Source organism: Polypterus senegalus, chromosome 1 (assembly GCF_016835505.1).
Source record: "Polypterus senegalus isolate Bchr_013 chromosome 1, ASM1683550v1, whole genome shotgun sequence".
In the NCBI taxonomy this organism is placed as follows: domain Eukaryota; kingdom Metazoa; phylum Chordata; class Cladistia; order Polypteriformes; family Polypteridae; genus Polypterus; species Polypterus senegalus.
Window position 1 is genome coordinate 77,617,004 of NC_053154.1, and position 20,952 is coordinate 77,637,955.

Sequence of the window (20,952 nt, forward strand, 5' to 3'; positions counted from 1 at the left end):
AAAGCCTTAGCTACTTCTTCATAATGGAATGTGGTGAGTGGTTAAGGCTTTGGTCTTTAAACCCTGGTTCATATCCCACAACTAACTCCATATGACCACGAGCAAGTTACTTCACCTTCCTTTCTTTCAAATAGAAAAACAGCTGGTTACGTATCTTTTGTATCTCAAATGTTTTAAATTGGATACATGTGTCTGCCAAATAAGTAAATAATAATATGTCTAAAGATATGCATGTTGGGCATACTGGTAGACATGAATTTGGCTGGTGAAAATTGTGTGTGTGTGTGAGTGTGTAATTCTATGGGTTGGCTCTCCCTCTGCGGTTAATTCCTGCATCGTACCTGATTATTAAATATGTGTACTATTTTATTCAGCTGTTGCGCTACATAATACAGAATGTAAGCATTTATAGCTACAGGTAGTTAACCACGTTTAACAACAACCACGTTTAGTTCTAATGGACCGGTTGTAAATCAATCTGGATGTAAGACGGACTGATATATGTATTCAAACCTGACCATACTGTATGTCTGTATAAGAAGTCTCTTTTTAGGGAAGGCATTGCATATTTCAGCAAGACAATGCTAATCTGCATACTACATCTATTATAACAGCATGGCTTTGTAGTAGAAGAGTGCGGGTGCTGAACTGGACTGCCAGTCCAGACTTTTCATCATTTGAAAACATTTGGTACATCATGAAACAAAAAAAACGACAAAGGCAGGACTGTTATGCAACTAGAATCCTATATCAAATAAGAATTGTACAACATTTCGCTCCCAAAAGTCCAACAGCTGATTCCCTTCAGATTCAGGTTTATGGACTGTTGTTAAAAGAAGAGGGGATGCTGCACAGTAGTAAATATGGCCTTGTCCCTGCTTTTTTTGAGATATGTTGCTGCCATCAAATTCAAAGTAACCTTATCCTTTTCTTAAAACAATTCATTTTCCCAGTTTAAACATTTGATATGTTTTCTTGTTCAATTGTAAATAAAATCTGGGTTTGTGAGATTTGCAGATTGTTGCATTCTGTTTTTATTTGCATTTTACACATTTTTATGTCATTTTCCTAGTCACAGCAAAAATATGCAAGCAGATTGTGACATTTTTGGCAAATCTAGTGACTTGTCTTTTTGGATAGTAAAGTCATTGCTGCACAGCCATGTGACACACTGTACTTTAATATCTTCTGACACAGCTGAGATGCAATATTTTAGATTTATTTGATAGTTGTATTTTTGCTAGTTGCTTTGATTTCATCTCACCAAGTAAATGTGTCAAAATTTCGGTTGCACGAGACAAAATCAAGGTTTCCCCAAGTTTCTTTTCTGTTGAATTCTTTTGTGGTCTACAGCTTATGATGCTTTTAGAAGTTTCTTATCCTGCACTTAGTTTGTCATATTTTGTTGTAAATGTCTGATCAGCTTGGAGGTTCTCCTACATTCATTGAAAAGTACTTGGGGACAATCTACAAACTGTAGGTAATGTAAATCTTTGCTTTTAGAAAACAAAACAAAGACATATTTACAGTAACTATTGTCATATTTTCTACATTTTGTTGGCCCAGCCAAACAATTGTACCTTTTGTAGCTAGCTGTGAGTGCATCATGATAGTCTGGAGTCATTATCAGAAAGTTTCCATCAACAATTGAAATGTCAGTTTTTTTTTTTGTTGCTTTAGATCAGCTGAAAGTTTGTTTTTTTTATATCAGTAGGTTAAGAAAAAAAAAACAATTATTTTTGACAGAAACATTCCCAAAATTATGTGCTGCCTTGAAAAATTCAGTCTGAGTGAAAGCTGTGTAACACATACAACATTCCTAGTTTTGTAAGAAATGTATGGTGAGCCCACATGTTCTCCAGAAAGTTTTATTATAATTTCAGTTAGACTTGTAGTGTACTAGAAGCATTTTGCAAAGTACACTGAACTCTTGACTGTCAGTTTTTTCATGTACAGTAGTAGACAAATGTTTCACCACAGATGTTTTCATGGATTGTAGTAAACAAAGAACATTTGCCTTTCCACTGGTTTTCTAGTTTGATTACCTTGTACATCACTATTCAGGCATATGAAAGATGATGCCTCTCTTGTGAAAACAACCCAGCTGAAGGGATAATTAAGGATAACGTTTTGTAAGAATCCTATCTGATTTCGCTCAGCCCTGCCTTATATAAGTGACTCATTTTGACACTTGCTATTACAAATTGTTGGCACATAGATATTAATGGTGCAGCTTCCCAAGGTCACAAGAAACTTATGAAAAATCTGATATCTGTCATTCTGATAAGGGTTAACAGATATATGAAAAGGTTTTGGGTCTTTACTGAACTGTGTCGTTCAGACAGAAAATTTGGGTTGGTAGTCGGTTGTAGTGATTCTACTGTCAGAAAGTCACTGTAGAAAAGATTGAGTCATGGAAAAATAACAAGATAGACATATCAGTGTGTCCATCCAGTGTTCTCTAGTAAGTACGTAAGTGCTCACTTATATCTTGCCAAATTGTGGACACTATTTAAATTCAAACTGTTTATCTCATATGGGAGAAATTCCAACACTGTATTGCACTCTATGAAACTCATTGTGCTTTGTTTAGGTCATGTGCCAATGTTATAAATGTAGACTTGCTTATCTATTTCAGATCAGCATTTGAAGAAAAATAAATTTGGAATACAGTTGTGAAATTACTTAATCAAAGTCTATAACTTGACCTATGACCTGAAGAAGCAGATCAGTCTAGAAAGTTCTCAAAAAAAAAAAAAAACTGAGTTGAAACAGTTCTGCAAAGAGTTATGGGACAAAAATTCCTACACATTGCTATTAATGTGATAACTAAGAAGAAGAAGCTGTTAATGTAGTAACTCCAAATCTGATTGCAGTTGTTGCTGCTAAAGTTGTTGTAATATGTTTTTGAGTTCAGTGGATATATTATAGTCTTCTTCCTCTTTCGGCTGCTCCTGTTAGGGGTTGCCACAGCGGACCTTCCTCCTCCATATCTTCCTGTCCTCTGCATCTTGCTCTGTTACACCCATCATCTGCATGTCCTCTCTCAACACATCCATAAACCTTCTCTTAGGCCTTCCTCTTTTCCTTTTTCCTGGTAGCTCCATCCTTAACATCCTTCTCCCAATATACTGACCCTCTAATGTACTAATTTCTAATCCTATCCATCCTTGTCACACCCAATGCAAATCTTATCTGCCACCTCCAGGTCTTTCTCCTGTTTTCTGGTCAGTGCCACCATCTCCAACCCATATAACATAGCTGGCGTCATTACTGTACTACAGACCTACCTGTCTGTCACAAATTACTATAAATAAAAGGAGTGCAGGGGTCAGTAAAAGAACAAGCACATACTGTAAAACCAGTAGTGAAGTAGTACATTTTAGCTGACACAACACATAGGCGATGACTTGGTTAGATAAATAAAATTAGTTTGTTTGTACTATTTTGTAGCAAAAAAGAGGTGAAGTAGGTAAATTTCTAATTTGTAATATTGCAAAGAAACATTGCTATAATTGATCACAAATTCTTTGCGACATAATGGGGCCCACAATTTCAACTATTTAAGAGGTTTTTCTTTTTAGTGTTTTCCTTGCATGCTTGTTTATTGCTTTCATGTACAATCAGTTAAGGTAGAACCGTCACTGAAGGTGGTTACAATTACCATTTTAAGTATCCACACCAGAGAATGACACAGGTTGTGTGTGTGGATCCACTCTTTCATGTTTAAATATATTTTTATTTGCAAGTTGTAAGTTTGTCAGCTAATATATATTACTATGAGTATAAATTAGTGCTGTTATTTCCCAGCTTCAGAGGTCTCGGTTCGAATCCTAGCCTGAGTGATGTAACCTATGGAGTTAGAAGTTTGTCCTTGTTTCTGCATAAATGGCCATTAGATGCTCTGGTTTACTTCCATATCCCAATTAGGTACAGTTTAGATTTATAGTTGACTGTAAATTCACCTGTAAATTGAGGGTTTGGGTGTGTGTGTGCTATGCGATGACTTGCCTCATGTGAAGGGATGTTGTCTGCATTGCTTCCAATTCTGTCAACATATATTTTCCTGCCTCTTGTGAACCCTGTATTGGAATAAGTGCTTTCAAGTAGGAGTGGGCAGTATGGCCAAAAATGATCATATAATGATCGTATAATCTGTGCGCACTACTTTCGAGACTGAGTTGGCCAATTTTATTGGTTAACACTAACAGTGGGTAGTTCTACTGTAATGTTTCTTTTCATAAGGACAATTTTAATAAACTAAAATAATATGTAATAATAATAATATATTTATATAACACCTTTACCATGCTCAAAGTGCTTCATAGAATTTTTGAATGAACAAAAGGGAGACAGCAGAAAAAAATACATAACATTGGAAACAAAATATCAGCAAAAAACACTATATAAAGATAAGTACAGGAAACACAAGGTTTGGAATTAAAATAGCAGACAGTAAACCACAGTAAAATACAAAAGTCAAATACTACTAGAAAACCCTAGACAAATAACATACTGTAATTTGTGATAATGATACAAATCAGAATCCTCCTGAGCACCTGGATAGAGAGGTAAAGTGAAAAAAGGGTCAGAATATCCCAATTTTGCATCTCTGCAGCCAGGAACTGAATGTCTAGTAGGAGGGGCAATGTTGAGTGAGAAGGGACATGCTTGATGGGTACAATGAAGTTTTGAAGATAAAAGTTATTTATGAATACTCTGAAGTTTTCACATGTTATGCTATATATAATGGGGAAAATACTCAGTTTAAACAGAATTGACAAGTTTCACTGCAAGAAGATGTTAAGCCATGTTCCCAAAACACAGACCCAGAACACCCAGCCTAAGGGCATTTTGAATTCAAGCGGTCATTTTTAAACTTCACTTCATGCTGAGAGTTTTTTCAATCTCCATTGCATGCTGCAGTCAACTTTTTATGACGATTTCAAATGCACGCTCAGATTTTATTCTTAAATTCTTGCTATCTAAAACCCAAACAGCAGCTGCCTGGTGCACAATGATCACAGCCGCCTGCCCTTCAAGAGCAATGGGATCACTTCCCGGTCCGTCCGTCCATCCATCCATAGTTTTCATTTCATATTCTGAATTTTTTATGTGAATCGTTCACTTCACATTCTGCATTTTAATGTCACTTTTGGGCCATCACATTTTTCTCATTTCACACTCTCAACTTTTAGTTTTCATTTCATTCTTTCACTTTCTCATCATTCTCCCATCTCAATTTGTATTTTTCAATTTACTCTCTGCAGACCGTCACTGATTTCGCCTAAAAAGAATGCAGTGACATTCGCCTTTCTATTTTTATTCCTTGCTGTTTGGCTTGCCTCACCTACCCATTAATAGTATCATTTATGTCTCTAATACGTCATGTTACTGGAATATCGAGTAGTCCTGATACGTGCGAGTAAACAACATCTCAGTAAATTACTGCGTTGGTTTTTGGCTTGAAGAAGCAATACATTTAGCAGGCAGTTCTTTGAATTCATAAACTGACTGTTGAAATGCAGGCCATCCTTCCTGTTAAAGGGTAACAGTATTTGAATTACTTGAACTATATGCACTGTCAGCCTGAGCTGCCAAGTGGCCAAAACATCTGGTGTGTCATTCTGCTTTTTACATGTAGAATCACAAGAAAAATGTGTTTATTTTTTTATCATACTCTGCAAATCTTGGGCTGGGATTTCAAGCCAGCAGTTCTGTCCTGTGCATCAGGCAGCATGCATAAATGACAAGAGATTTCCTTTTCACTTCAAGTTGTGATCAATCATATGTTAACAGGCCACAAACCCCTCCTACTCGACATATGGCTAATGGCTACAGTGATACCCTTCTCAAATATCAGGGTAAATTAGATGTACTTCCTGAACTTTTTTTTTTTTTTTAAAGAATTGTTTCAGTTAGCTGATCTAATGAATTTATATTCAAAATATATTTATTGTGCAAAATAAAAAATAAGAACTAACCTAGAAATAAGCATATATTAGACACAGAATCTTTAAAAATATGTACTGTATAGGCCGGGGTGGCGAACTCCAGGCCTAGAGTGCCACAGTGGCTGCAAGTTTTCATTCTTACCATCTTCTTAATTAGTGACCAGTTTTTGCTGCTGATTACTTCTTTTAATTAACTTGACTCAGGCCCCATAGTTGTTTCTTTTTCTTTAATTAGCAGCCAAACAATCATGAGGCACAAAACAAGACACCACATGACCAGCTCCCCTGTGCCCATTACACAATATCTGAAATTAAAGAGAGGTGATGGTCTTGGTAAGGTTGATCTCTCAGGTCACCAAAACATTTTGACAGTGCTCTTAGAAAGAACAGAAAAACAACAGTTTGCAAAATGTGTGCTGTGGCAGAATGAGAGCAGCAACAAGCCATGGAATTAAATGAGTTTAATTAACAGCAAGAATTGGCTTCTCATTAAGAAACTGATTTAAGTGAAATTGGTTGGAGTTTGAAGCCCCGGTTTAGCTGGTTATCTGTTAGCTCGTTTCACATTTCATTTCTGCTTGGCTATCATTTAATGAAGAAAGGAATTGATTCAGATGGCTGAACTCTTCTAACAGGGCTATTAAACTGATGGGGGAAAAGTTAATTAGAAGTGAAAACTGGTCACTGATTAGGAAAAGGGTTAGAATGAAAACCTGTGGCCACTGCGGCACTCCAGGCCTGGAGTTCACCACCCCTGGTATAGGCTATACTGTAAAAAAAAAAAGAAACAGGATTAATTGTAAAAACTAAATTTTTTCAGAGTTACTCTTCTCAATTCCTTTGGTTCCCCATTGAACAAAAACAAGTAAGTCTGACTAGACTTAAGTATTACCTTTCAAAACATCTTTATGAACATAAAGAAAAATTATATAACGACAAACCAAAGATGATTTAGATCTACATTGAATGAATACTGCCTCAGCAAATGCTATCAATTCACATGACTGATTTTCAAAATCCCCTTTCTACAGAGATTTGACATTAGTGGACAATTTTTAAAAATGATATTCTAATGAAAAAACATTTTTTGTCTAAAACAGAATGTCACTTCTTCAGCAATAGAGGGAGGAGTGAGGAGGGTGAATGGCCCTCTTCAAAGTTCAAAGACATGATCAAATCTAAAAAATATTTTTGATGAGAGAAAAGTGGTAGGTTGATTTGGGGTCATGGAATTGTAAATAGTTTGGGGGAAGGGTTGCGGTTGTGAGTTGTGCATTGTGAGAAGTACTGGCTATGTCGGAAGGTATCAAAATGACCATTCTCCACCGCATGCCAGGTCTTTTGCAACAGGTGGGTTCTTGATATCTTGAACCATGATAAAAATAATGTATAAAAAATTTTAAAAACTGTTACGTTTTTACCAGTATACTGCCCAACACCTCCTTCAGTACACTATCTTTACCTTCAGGCAAAAAGTAAATATATTAATGTTATGCTAAGTTGTGTGGTCCTTGTCCATAACTTTTTTGTCAGTAATTTATAGACATTTTACCTATTACATTATATGGAGTTTTGCCATGATGTTGTTGCATTTCAGTTTGACCCAAATTATTTTGGATTTTTGAATTAAAAACTGTTAGTAATACCATGGTAAATCAATATTGGTATGCTGTATATGCTGATATTTTTGCTAGTTCTGTATGTATAGTTAGCTTGAATATGTTATTTTTTGCCATTAAGAAAACAATTGTTGCACTAATAATTTATTACAAAAAGCGGTGTATTGAGTTTAACTATTCTTCTCCTTATTATGTTTTATTCATATTAATTATATTTTTAAATAAGATGTTTCAAAAATTTTAATTCAGAATATTACCATATACTGTAAATTCATATATAAAACATAAAATATGTTAGTTATATTGCAGTAAAAGTAAAATTCTGGTTAATGGGTTTTGGAGTCATGTCACAAAAAATGATACCTTAGTAGTAATTTGGTACCAAAGTTTCGAAAATGTAATAGAGCATTTATTTATTTATTTTTTCAACAGTATAGTTTAATACAGAAATAGTTGGTACTGCACTCATGTGTGACTTCAAGTAGACAAATTACTCCAGAAACCTCAATAATATATGAGAAAAATGTGATTAAAAACTACTATAAAAATGATTCACATTGGTCTTGTGACAGTATCATATCAACTCGAAAAGAACAGCAGCAGAACTCGTATGAGAATTTCAGTACGCTAGTGCAGGAATTGTAGTTATTAAAAAAAAAAAAAAATGTAAGAGACATACACACAGGCTCATGTTATTGCCACTTTTATCCAATTATGGAATTCGTTAAGAGACAAATTTATGCATGCTTTGAAAGTGAAATAACATTACCAATCAAATTAGGTGTAAAGATTTAACTTTGTCAAACATTTCATTTGTAAGAGAAGATGAAAAGATAACAAGATTGATCGCTTTTAATAATGTACTAAACAGTCCTTATCAATGAATGGAATGTTCACATTCATTTTCCAATTGTAATAAACACTTCTACAAATGTCCACCAGTCTAAGCATTTATCCAGTTCACATTCTGTTCATTGTTGCAGATTGAGAAGGGGGACCTTGTACATATCCAGAGTTACTGCAGATAGGACTGTGGGAAGTGGGAGAACTGGCAGCACTAACAACAGTTGCAGCAAGTAAACATTGAGGCAAGACTCAAACAAGTGCCTGTTTAGCTTATTTACACCAGTGATTGCATGAGTTGCTCCATTTGTTGATACAAAAACAAAATTTATTTAGTGTTTCAATGCTTTGAACCACAAGGCACATATCCCTATTAATACTACATGTACTGTGTTAACAGTAAAGTATAATCTCTGAATCACGCAGTTAGTAGGACAAACATAATGGCATACTTCATTGTTAAATATGAATCTGCAAACATGAAATTTGTGTAATTTTCAAATTCTGAATTTGCACACTGCCATAAGCAATTAGAAAATGTGACCACTCACACAAGAAACCTTGAAAGCATCAAAACAAGGGCTGTATCATAGGAGTTCTGAAATTATGGATTAATGTAAAACTGACAAGTTTGATTTCACACATTTGAAATTTTGAATTAATTTGACTCGTATGTTAAATATTTCTCTTCATTAATATTTTTTAACTAGCTAATGATGCAAATTTAAAATATTATGATAACAAATGTTTGAAGTTTAAAAAACATATTTCAGTAATGGAGGTACTTTAATAAAAAGCCATCCAATGAGATTTCTGTTTTTTTGCCTTGGTATCAATTGGTATTTGAGTATAATAAAACTTCACTGGTATTGGTACCGAATTCAAAAATTCACTAGGGTATGGTACTATAGGCGTCAAGGTTGTACTGAATTTCTGCAAAAAATAGCCCCTCTGTTTCAGTCGTTTAATGTATTGGGTTTTGTATCAGTAATTTTATAATGTATTAAAGTGTTGAACTGGCAGTTGCATGCAAAATATGTATAAACCCATTACTGTATATTAAAAATGCACATTTGTCTTGCAAATTAGAGGATGAATATCCACCCGTCCTTTTTTGTGTGTTTCCTAGCAGATGCTCAGTGAGGATGGGCCAGAAGGGAATTTGGCTAAAGTTCCCCAAAAAGTCGAAAGTCAACAAAGTCAGATGTTAGGAGTATTAAGTATGTTGATTTTTTTGTTTGACAATATTGGATAACCTTGTATGATTGTTGCAATTTTTTTCATGTGTGATTTGAGATGGTTAATGATTTTTTAATTAATAAAAAAATGATGGATTGTTCTGACTGATACACTTTTGATGGACATTTGTTGGCACTTTCAACAAACGCTGAACCCAAATGTATATTATTATAATAATAATAATTAATTATAATATTGTAATAATAATAATTAATCTGCATGTATGGACTAGAGCCTGGTCTGGTTCACATGCTCGGTTTTGCCTGAAAAAAAAAAAACTATGCCTTCTGAATCTGGATCAGTAGTTCAGTTTTATATTTGCTATTGTTTGATGTGTAGTGCTTCACAAAATAAAAGTAACTCGGTTTTCACTCCATGTCCCACACAAAAACGAGTGTTAGGTTAAATGGTAACTCTGATTGGCAAAATATATGCAACTGCTGTGCCCTGTGAGGAGCTGGTACATTGTCCAAGTCTGTCTCCTACCTAATATCCGGTGATTCTGGGATAGACTATGACCACCATGACCTTAAACTGAATTGAGCAGGTTTGAAGAAGAACTGACTTTAATGTCTGTCTATATTTAAAGCTATGCCAACAATCTCTGTGTGTTATGGGAATGTTTTTAAAAGTGTATTATTAGTGAGTTCCAATATTTTTCTGCAAATATAGGTGACCTAATTTATTGAGAATGTCCACGGGAAGGACTGCATAGGTAATCTTTATAGGGCATAACATTTTAACTGTAGACAACTGACACACTTTAGACTATTCAGAAATAAATTCCAAAATTGCCTTTTCATTATACTGTACCGGTATTACTTAACTACACTACATGTCAAAAATATCAACTTTAACTTCATTGCCTGAATATTGATGATCCTTTTTGCATATTGTTTTACATATTTATGATGAAGTGTTTAATAACCTCTGGTTCAAGCTGTTTGCTGCTTTCTAGATTTAGTGCTTTGTTGTTTTTGATTTTCAAAGTAAATATCTGCACTGCTAAGTTTTATATCTAGAAGTAATTTATATTGCTTTTTTTAATTCAACTTTATATATATACTTTAAGATGTATATGATTGAACAGTATTTTAAAGGGGAAGTATTCATTTAATTTGGATTAAGAGCTGAAGAACAAGCCATGTCATTTGCTTTTAAAAACGTAATATTATTAAACACAAGTTAATACTGCATGTAAGCATAAAACATAATGCAATATACCTAGCACAAAAACATTCAATAAACATGTATTACAAAAGAAAGAAAATAGAAAGACAAAAATAATTTTATTTTTAGGTTTGAATTCTCAGGTCAGTGTAGCAAAATTGGCATCTCATCATTTTGCACTGTGCAATACTCTTATTGTGAGGACAGATTTGACAGTGCCTTTAAAAAAAAAAAAAGGATAAAGGTTTCCATCTTCCTTTCCTAGATGGGAAGGGATTACTTGATCAAAATGGCAGTGACGTTTAGTAACACCAAAGAGCTTCAAAGAGAGAAAATGACTGGAGAAGACCGCAACAACTGTTTGGAAATTTTTCAAATCATGCTATTTCACCCTCAGATTAAATGTTTAAACCTATTGGGTTTCCCTAATATTAGCAGATAGATTGTTCCACACTTTGGGGACATTGTCATCTGCAGCAATTATATTTATTCTGGGAATTTTAATGTGACCTACTGTGCATCCGGTAAGTATTCTCAGTGCATCACTTTTTTCACATTTTGTTATGTTACAGCCTTATTCCAAAATGGATTAAATTTATTTTTTTCCTCAGAATTCTACACACAACACCCCATAATGACAATGTGAAAACAGTTTGCTTGAGATTTTTGCAAATTTATTAAAAATAAAAAAATTGAGAAAGCACATGTACATAAGTATTCACAGCCTTTGCCATGAAGCTCAAAATTGAGCTCAGGTACATCCTGTTTCCCCTGATCATCCTTGAGATGTTTCTGCAGCTTAATTGGAGTCCACCTGTGGTAAATTCAATTGATTGAACATGATTTGGAAAGGCACACACCTCTCTATATAAGGTCCCACAGTTGACAGTTCATGTCAGAGCACAAACCAAGCATGACGTCAAAGGAATTGTCTGTAGACCTCCGAGACAGGATTGTCTCGAGGCACAAATGTGGGGAAGGTTACAGAAAAATTTCTGCTGCTTTGAAGGTCCAAATGAGCACAGTGGCCTCCATCATCCGTAAGTGGAAGAAGTTCAAAACCACCAGGACTCTTCCTAGAGCTGGCCGGCCATCTAAACTGAGCAATCGGGGGAGAAGGGCCTTAGTCAGGGAGGTGACCAAGAACCCGATAGTCACTCTGTCAGAGCTCCAGAGGTCCTCTGTGGAGAGAGGAGAACTTTCCAGAAGGACAACCATCTCTGCTGCAATCCACCAATCGGGCCTGTATGGTAGAGTGGCCAGACGGAAGCCACTCCTTAGTAAAGGGCACATGGCAGCCCGCCTGGAGTTTGCCAAAATGCACCTGAAACAAACTTCTCTGGTCTAATGAGACAAAGATTGAACTCTTTGGTGTGAATGCCAGGCATCACGTTTGGAGGAAACCAGGCACTGCTCATCGCCAGGCCAATACCATCCCTACAGTGAAGCATGGTGGTGGCAGAATCAGCTGTGGGGATGTTTTTCAGCAACAGGAACTGTGAGACTAGTCAGGATAAAGGGAAAGATGACTGCAGCAATGTACAGGGACTTCTTGGATGAAAACCTGCTCCATAGCACTCTTGACCTCAGACAGGGTTGACAGTTCATTTTTCAGCAGGACAATGACCCTAAGAACACAGCCAAGATTTCAAAGGAGTGGCTTCAGGACAACTCTGTGAATGTCCTTGAGTGGCCCAGCCAGAGCCTAGACTTGAATCTGATTGAACATCTCTGGAGAGATCTTAAAATGGCTGTGCACCGACGCTTCCCATCCAACCTCATGGAATTTGAGAAGTGCTGCAAAGAGGAATAAGCGAAACTGGCCAAGGATAGGTGTGCCAAGCTTGTGGCATCCTATTCAAAAAGACATGAGGCTGTAATTGCTGCCAAAGGTGCATCGTCAAATTATTGAGCAAAGGCTGTGAATACTTATGTACATGTGATTTTCTCAGTTGTTTTTATTTTTAATAAATTTGCAAAAACCTCAAGTAAACTTTTTTCACGTTGTCATTATGGGATGTTGTGTGTAGAATTTTGCGGAAAAAAATAAATTTAATCCATTTTGGAATAAGGCTGTAACATAACAAAATGTGAAAGAAATGATGCTCTGTGAATACTTTCCGGGTGCACTGTACATCTTTTGTTCACCGTGTACAGGCAATTGTTAGGTTTGTAAGTTAAAGAAGGACTAAGCTATAATATGTTTTTGTGTTGTAAGGAGGATATGGATTTCCTCTGCAGAAATCTGCTTAGAGATTCAAGAATTGTAGTGTTCTGGTGATACATTATTGTTTTAGTTGTGATCTTTACTGCCGTGTTCTTAAATAACTCTAGAGGAGTAAGTTTATGATTTGAAAGTATGACAGTAGTCAGTTTTGCTTGAAACAAATAAATGAATGAATTAGCATTTCAGCATCCAAAATATTAAGTTACTGGCTTAATATTACAGCAGTGCTATGCTGGAGAAAAACATGGATTTAATTGGAAATGTGATTAAAGGTTCAAGATTGAGCCATTCTGATTAAAAGTTGTGTTCTTGCTTTACTCCATGGTACAGCCTTATTAATGAGATCCTCATTTCAGGAACATTATTTCAGCCATTTGTACTAGGGTTTGGTGATATTTAAAAGATAGATTAACCTTCCCCTTAAACGTGGCCAAATATTGTTGTTTTTACAGGAGGCATCTACTGCTTTTATGTAAAGCCTGTAATTTTCATATTGGTCACACTGTGTCCTAATTGTTAGTTATTTTTTTTTTTTTTACAATTGCTAATGCATGTTCTGTAATGCTGAAGTCACTTTCTCAAAACTCTACACATAGTCAACACAACATTAGAGTATGTGGGCTAAACTTGGAATCGTTTCACATTGCTTTCATACAAAAAATTCATTGGTACCTTACTCACTCAAAATACACCACCATCGAAACTTTATACTTTTAGAGGGCATTTTTGCACATGCTTACATACTGTTGTCAAAGCTATTAAACATACATTTAAAACTACATTACAGTAATCCCTCCTCAATCGCAGGGGTTGCGTTCCAGACCCCCCCGCGATAGATGAAAATCTGCGAAGTAGAAACCATATGTTTGTATGGTTATTTTTATATATTTTAAGCCCTTATAAACTCTCCCAACACTGTTAACATTATTAGAGCCCTCTAGACATGAAATAACACCCTTTAGTCAAAAGTTTAAACTGTGCTCCATGACAAGACAGAGATGACAGTTCTTTCTCACAATTAAAAGAATGCAAACATATCTTCCTCTTCAAAGAATGCGTATCAGGAGCAGAGAATGTCAGAGAGAGAGAGAGAGCGAGAGAAAAGCAAACAATCAAAAAATCAATACGTGCTTTTAAGTATGCCGAAGCACCGTGATAAAGCGGCATTTTGTAGAGGAGCGTCCGTATCCTCTAGGCAAACAGCCTCTGTGCAAACAGCCCCTCTGCTCACACCCCCTCTGTCAGGCAGAGAGAGTGAGAGAGACTGAGAAAAGCAAACAATCAAGCACCGCGCGGGAAGCATATCTTATATCATTGAGGAGTTTTATTTAATATGTAATGTATGCTCTGATTGGGTAGCTTCTAAGCCATCCGCCAATAGCGTCCCTTGTATGAAATCAACTGGGCAAACAAACAGAGGAAGCATGTACCATAAATTAAAAGACCCATTGTTTGCAGAAATCCGCGAACCAGCATAAAATCCATGATATATATTCAGATATGCTTACATTTAAAATCTGCGATGGAGTGAAGCCGCGAAAGTCGAAGCACGATATAGCGAGGGATCACTGTACTCCAATCTGCAACATCAATCTCAAGATCCCTGTAAAATAGATTGTAAAATTAAAATTATATAAAGTAAACACCTCACAGCAAAACACCTGGTTACATAATGTGGAAGAATAATTCTAGGGTAACACAGCATTCATCTTAAAGAAATAGCATAAAGGGTTAATAAATGTGGGAAACCAAATAAAGGTCAAGTGAACAACAAAATGTACAATGAAATATAAGATTTGGTTTAGGAAAAATATTGAGATGGTCAAGTAAATAATGTACCAGAAGAAAGGTTGATGTAATATACAAAATGTACTGAAGGATGACTAAGAAATCGGCTAATGTCCTATAAACTAGAATGGACAATTATAATATGCACAGAAATTTCAATGGTGGTGTCTCATCTCAAAAGGTATAAGAAGAACCAGACTATAATATATAGACGTTTATTCTACAGTATATAAATACTTGTGTGTAAATCAATGAACCAACCAGAGTAAATTGTATGCATTGATTGACACTGTATATAAATTCAACAGTTTATAAAATGAACCTCTATCCTTTGCTTCTCTGACCATTCTGATCATGCTGTAACAGACTGCTTCTGAAGAATGCTCCCTTTAAGGCATTTTGCAGAGGAGTCATTAAAAGATACAATGAAAAGCTTTCCTCCAGCCTGATTACAGGATTGTCCTGTTAGAGGATGTTTCCTTCTTTAATAAGATGTTCAGTTTTGACCACAGTAGTCAACTGCAATGGATACCTGATGTATTGGTCTTTATAATACAAATTATCATCCATATATAACAAGGTCATGTTTGGAATAACTTTCTTTGTAAACATAGACCAAGCAGAATGTCAGCAACAAAGAGGAAAATGTGTTGCAAGAAGAAGGAGAGGAAGTCCAAGGGCAGTGGTCATAGATGAAATAAGGGCTACAGTCATTGACCATGTTATCAACCATGGACTGTTTTTGAGATTAAGCAGGGTTACAAGTGCAACCAAATCTGCAGCATGCAATGATTGCATCAGTCATAAGAATGTTCCGCCAAACTAACATGTAAGATGCACATTCTTCAGTGGAGCCCGACAGAACTGCATATCACTGTGTAGTATTTAGATACTTTACTAATCCCAAAGGGAAATTCACATAATCCAGCAGCAGCATACTGATACAAAAAACAATATTAAATTAAAGAGTAATAAAAATGCAGGTAAAACAGACAATAACTTTGAATAATGTTAACGTTTACCCCTGCGGGAGGAATTGAAGAGTCGCATAGTGTGGGGGAGGAACGATCTCCTCAGTCTGTCAGTGGAGCAGCACAGTGACAGCAGTCTGTCGCTGCAGCTGCTCCTCTGCCTGGAGATGACACTGTTCAGTGGATGCAGTAGATCCTCCATGATTGACAGGAGCCTGCTCGGCGCCCGTCACTCTGCCACGGATGTTAAACTGTCCAGCTTCATTCCTACAATAGAGCCTGCCTTCTTCACAAGTTTGTCCAGGTGTGAGGTGTCCCTCTTCTTTATGCTGCCTCCCCAGCACACCACCACGTAGAAGAGTACTATACTACATACTACTATACTATACTGTACTATAGTACAGTGATATCCATTGAGAATTGTTTTTGTTCTTTAGCATCCAAAGATTATCTCGCAAAGGGGGTAGAGACAAAATTTTTCCTGCTCAGCAGGAAACTGTTATTGTTGACATGAATCATTTTATAATTTATGTAACACTTTCTTTTGTTAGTGTTTTGTAAGCCTTTATTTCGTGTGTCATATTGTGTTCTTCCAGGAAGACATGAAGTGGTAATGTTTTGGTTGTATATGTCTATTTTGAGACATGGATTAACTGTTTTGATGGCTGTAATGCATTTTGGAGGGGACATTAATGGTTTGGCAAGCTGTGTTTTGGTATTGCAGACTGTGTACAGAGTTTTGAAACAGTGACTTCAGTATTGCAGAATGTCTCTTAGCGATTGGGGGGAAAAAAAATGTAATAGCCATTCAAAAATACCTCATTTAATATAGAAAAGCACAAATATGCCAATATTTGGCAAAGAAGCAGTCGGCTTCACCTACTTGCAACACTTTGACTTCAAAGCAAATGAGCATGAGGAACCCAAATGATTTTACCAGTTATTGTTGTCTAAGCATGAATCTGGTTGTTGCAAAAAATTCTCAAGTGACAAACTTGTATGGACGTTTGTATGTACATCATTCAGTGGACTATGCATGTTTAGCCAATGTTAAAAGCTGGTCTCACCAGTTGTTAATTATAGGTAATTCTGAATTTAGAAAAAGCACAAAATATAAGCATAGAATTGTGAGATTATTTATGTGAATGGTTTGCTTTATGCATTGTCTCCAACATGTTGTTTGAAAGTATAGTATTTTTCTTGCTAAGCCACATACTGTATGTCAGCCTTTAGCTGCTCTAAAAAACACACCTTTGCAGAAAATGGTAAGTTATAGCATGGGGTTAAATTAAGTGGCATTGCTTTTGGTTTTAATCAACTCTGTCTAATTCTTTTTGGGATAGTGATTGGGATATGTGAGCCATCAATTTCACTGACACACTGAGGCACTTCTCTTACAGGAACCTAATATAGTTCTCTTGTATACTATAGATTTTCGCACAGCAAAACACCTTTCCAAATGCAGTGGCTTACTGGTGCCTTATTTATTCCAAAAAGAATGGACGTTTTGGCTAGAGTTGGCACAACTACAACATTGTAATATATCCTCAGCCTCTATTGATAATAATACTGCAAATGTATTCATTTGTGGGCCTACATTATCAGTAATAATGCAAAGCATATAAAATGGCGTGGCTACCAAATTGAGCTCTACAACAGATGAAGTTGTCAGAATGCTAATTTTCATTTTACAAGGGAAATTTCAATTTGATTTGTATCTTCCCGCTGAAAAAGCATTTTAAGTATCTAGTACAGAATATCTGTATACAATTGAGGTAGATAGATAGATAGATAGATACTTTATTAATCCCAACGGGAAATTCACATAATCCAGTAGCAGTATACTGATACAAAAAACAATATTAAAGAGTAATAAAAATGCATTTAAAAGCAGACAATAACTTTGAATAATGTTAGCATTGAGATACAAGTGCCTAGTGTAAACAGGGTTATTTACAACAATTTTTTAATGACATGGTTCAAATCATCAGCAAAGGGAGTGTCTATTGGTGATGTGAGTAAATAATTGTCAGTGTATACAGCTGATTTGGAGTGAAATGTTTCCATCAGTTTTCTAACCACCAAGACTAACATCATTTACATTCATCCAATTTTACACTAAAGTTAACAATGCAATGGAAAAAAATTTGTTTCATAGATGTATACAGTTGACTGGCAATAGCATAGAAGTCAATGTTTAATTACATCTAATTGTAAAGTCTTTTTTTTATATATATAAAATGTGTTTGCTGTAGCAATACAAGGAATTGTTTTGATAGTCTAAATGTCTTTTGTACTAAATTTAAAGAAAGGGAAATAAAGAATATTTACTTGCCACCGAAAGTATGTCACATCTTACTGAGACAATTTTCTTACAGGAAGTGGGGTGATACAGCAGGAAATAAGTAGCCCATTGCTACCCAGCAGGTTTATTTTCAGATAACAGATTCAGAGTCATACATTATTTGATTTCTTACTGCATTTTCTGTAAAATAATGAGAAATAGGAAATTATGCCAAGAATAAATTTATGTGGATCATTGTAGTCTCTGGAAGGAAGTAGGCAATTTTATTAGCTATTTAATTTGTAGTAAGAAGGCATTTAACAATAATTGCTATGGGATATTTGTGGTACAGCAAATGATTATTAAAGTATATACTTTTGAGCAAATAAAGTATATAAAACATTTTTGATATTGACACTGTTTGGTGTTGGCGTTTATTGTTCCATTAAAAAGAAAAAGCTGAACTTCCTCATTGATGGTATATGTTTTGCATTGATTCATTAAAGTTAAATAGAAGCTAATCAAGAGTTTTACTTGTTTGCATAGTGTTTTCTTAGCAGAGGTAAATTATTTTTTCTTTCTTCTTCAATTGAATTTATCAATTTACGTATATTAAAGATAAATATACCAGGTCACTACCTACAGCATAAAGTATTATTCCCAAAATGCAATTTTAATAAGTTAGTCATAGCAGAGGTCATTTTGGATTGCAAAAGGTTTTGTCATGAGGCTTTAATGTTTTTCAGGAAATGGTAACTTTAAAGTACCTCTAGGGAAGCAGTTTTTCTCCGCATTTCAACAAGCATTTGAGCCTTCATCACAAAGATGTTTTGCAATAAAATAAAAAAAAATGCTAAAATCATTTTATACAATTTTTGTGTGGTTTATGTTTATGAACTGGTACACATACATAAATATTTAGATTGTATGCCTGTTTTATGTTTTCTGTGGAAAGTGCAAAATATGGATTGATTTTCTTCTTTGCTTTAACTGCAAAGTCTAGAGTAGTGCACATCTGTATTTATGATAGAGTTTTCAGTGGAAACAATAATGTGGTGTAAACTATCTACATGTGCTTCAGAAAAGCTTTTAGTAAAATAAATGTCATAGTAACCTGTATTTTTTTTGTATCTTTTCACAGGATATTGTAGTGTCATGTAATTAAATGCTACATGTCGCCCAGGGATTGGGCAACTCATTACAATGTCTTTTTTTTTTTTTTTTGTAACTTTATTGTAAAACAAGCTTTCCTCTGAAATTGTGATATAGTCAATAAAAAGTTAACCAATCTGTTTATTATCTGTTTGTTGGAAAAAAATCCTTTTGCCCTGCACAAAGTAGATGTTTTAAACGATATGCCATATTTATCGTTTGTTAGTATAAAATCTGTGAAATTATAAAGTGAGTTTTAAGGAATTCACTCTAAGTGTATTTAAACCTCTGACTCCATTTGTACATTTACTTATCTGAATAATTCTTTTATCTGTTATTACACCTTTAAATGCATTAATATTTTTAAACTAGCCAACCTGTGGCGTACCATACGCCGCATAATCAGGCCGGTTTTTTAATAATTTTTAAGCACAGAGAGAAAATTAACATTTGAAAAATCGGTAATGTAATAAATCAGCAAGAAAACCAACATTGTAACAACCCACGGAACGAACCAACACACAATCGTCCGTGCGGCACTCAGGTGCGGAGGGTGGAACGGGAGGAGAGGAGAAGGACGTCCACTCGCTCCCTCCGTCATGCTAGTCTGCTGATTTCTCGTTCAGTATGCACTGCCTGCTCATGTGCCCACCTCCAACTCGTCACTCGAGTCGTTGTCGTCTTTGTACAGTCCAGATGCAGCTGTGACTCACGTAGACTTTTCATTGCTCTGTGCGGTTTTGGCTGCCTTTCTATATATAATTCACCAAGACACCCGACCACGGTAGCAGCGAGGTGGGAGAGGCGTGTGTACAAAGTGCAGGAGCATCTAAGAAGACGCATGTTTTTTGCGGATGCGAATTGCTGTATTTAGTGTGTTTTTAAAAAAAAAAAAAGTTAGCTATGGTGCATGCGGTCGTGCGTTGTAACCGAAAACTTGGTTTTTAAAGACTGCTCACTTCATTGTGTATACGACTGTAGCTAAATGAAAAGATGCAACTCTGGAGAGGGCAACATACAATACAGCGTTTTACACGCTGCATACAGCGGTTCACATTCGCAACAAATTGTTTTACTCGCTGCATACAGCGATTTACATCCGTGACAAACATGCCTCTTCTTAGATAGTCCTGTCGCGTCCACCCTCATTCTCGAAGCATACACACCGCCTGGTCATGTGGTGCCTCTGTGTGAACCGGTCAGGCACAGAGAAGGTCAGCTGCCGAGAGAGCGTCTCGACTGTTGCAGGGCCTGCATTGGTGAAGCAGGTGAGACGGTAATGAAACAGAGGCACAGGGCTTATTGGTTTTATAAAGACTGCTTCCTTCATTGGGTTTTAAGCAATGCACAGAACGAACCAACACACAATCGTCCGTGCGGCACTCAGGCGTGGAGGGTGGAACGGGAGGAGAGGAGAAGGATGTCCATTCCGCTCCCTCCGTCATGCTAGTCTGCTGATTTCTCGTTCAGTATACACTGCCTGCTCATGTGCCCACCTCCAACTCGTCATTTGAGTCGTTGTCGTCTTTGTACAGTCCAGATGCACCTGTGACTCACGTAGACTTTTCATTGCTCTGTGCGGTTTTGGCTGCCTTTCTATATATAATCCACCAAGACACCCGACCACGGTGGTAGCGAGGTGGGAGGGGGGTGTGTACAAAGTGCAGGAGCATCTAAGAAGATACATGTTTGTCGCGGATGCGAA

At 36.0% G+C, this 20,952-nt stretch overlaps 1 protein-coding gene across 5 annotated transcripts in view; it reads left to right on the forward strand.

Annotated features, from left to right (window-relative positions):
- otud7b (OTU deubiquitinase 7B) overlaps positions 1-20,952 on the forward strand; it is a 144,831-nt gene that overhangs the window by 12,484 nt on the left and 111,395 nt on the right. Inside the window, exon 2 of one of the 5 annotated variants that reach the window (XM_039751252.1) lies at positions 9,546-9,636. The exons of 3 other annotated variants lie outside the window; for them this stretch is intronic. The gene's annotated coding sequence lies outside the window, so the exon portion shown is untranslated. The remainder of the gene's footprint in view (positions 1-9,545; positions 9,637-20,952) is intronic. One more of the 5 variants, XM_039751261.1, reaches the window with a different exon arrangement.